Here is a 762-nt window from a genome sequence, read left to right as displayed (position 1 = left end):
GAGGGGGACCTGCAGGAAGAGTGGGGGGGGGGTCTGCAGGAGTGGAGAGGGGGTTGGGCAGAGGAAGGTAGAGCCTGTGAGCGCACTTTTTGTGCCTCTGCAAAGGGAAGGGGGCACAGACCCTCTTTGTCATTCTGGGCCCTGCACAGGGGAGGGAGGTCTCAATGCGTCCAGATCAGGCCTTGTCCAAGGAGGGAGGGCTATGGACGGATAGGGAGTCGGGACATGGTGTTAGTTGGAGACTCCCCTGGGACGCCTCTAGGTTCCACTCACAGGCCTCCTTGGCCCCAAGTGTAGCCCTAAATCTTTCCCCCTTCCTGCCTAAATCAGTCACTGCCTGACCCCATAGTGACACACTCGAGGTACCCCAAACGGCCCAGAGGTGATCTCCACTTACACAACTTACTGTGTTATTCCTTGTGGTGGCAGCGGTTCCCCTGTAGACACTAGGGCCCCTCACCATTGGGCTTCAGGGTAGCAGGAACAGGAAGCAAACATTTGAAGAGTGAAGGCGGGTCGCAGTGGCTCACCTCTATCATCCTAAGCACTTTGGGAGGCCAAGGCCCGCAGATCACCCCTGAGGTCGGGAGTTTGAGACCAGCGTGGCCAACATGATGAAACCCCATCTCCATTAAAAATACAAAAAAATTAATCAAGCCTGATGTCACCTCCTGTAGTCCCAGCTACTCAGGAGGCTGAGACAGGAGAATGGCTTGAACCCGGGAGGTGGAGGTTGCAGTGAGCCAAGATTGTGCCACTGCA

At 56.2% G+C, this 762-nt stretch overlaps 1 protein-coding gene across 1 annotated transcript in view; it reads right to left on the bottom strand.

The window, feature by feature from the left end:
- The window catches only part of MYADM (myeloid-associated differentiation marker), a 30,495-nt gene that overhangs the window by 8,678 nt on the left and 21,055 nt on the right, over positions 1–762 (bottom strand). Inside the window, exon 2 of the mRNA XM_011959380.1 lies at positions 407–532. The gene's annotated coding sequence lies outside the window, so the exon portion shown is untranslated. The remainder of the gene's footprint in view (positions 1–406; positions 533–762) is intronic.

Source organism: Colobus angolensis, unplaced genomic scaffold, assembly GCF_000951035.1.
Source record: "Colobus angolensis palliatus isolate OR3802 unplaced genomic scaffold, Cang.pa_1.0 Scaffold490, whole genome shotgun sequence".
Lineage (NCBI taxonomy): Eukaryota > Metazoa > Chordata > Mammalia > Primates > Cercopithecidae > Colobus > Colobus angolensis.
The sequence above is the reverse complement of the archived record's forward strand: the minus strand, read 5'-3'. Positions and strand labels throughout refer to the sequence as shown.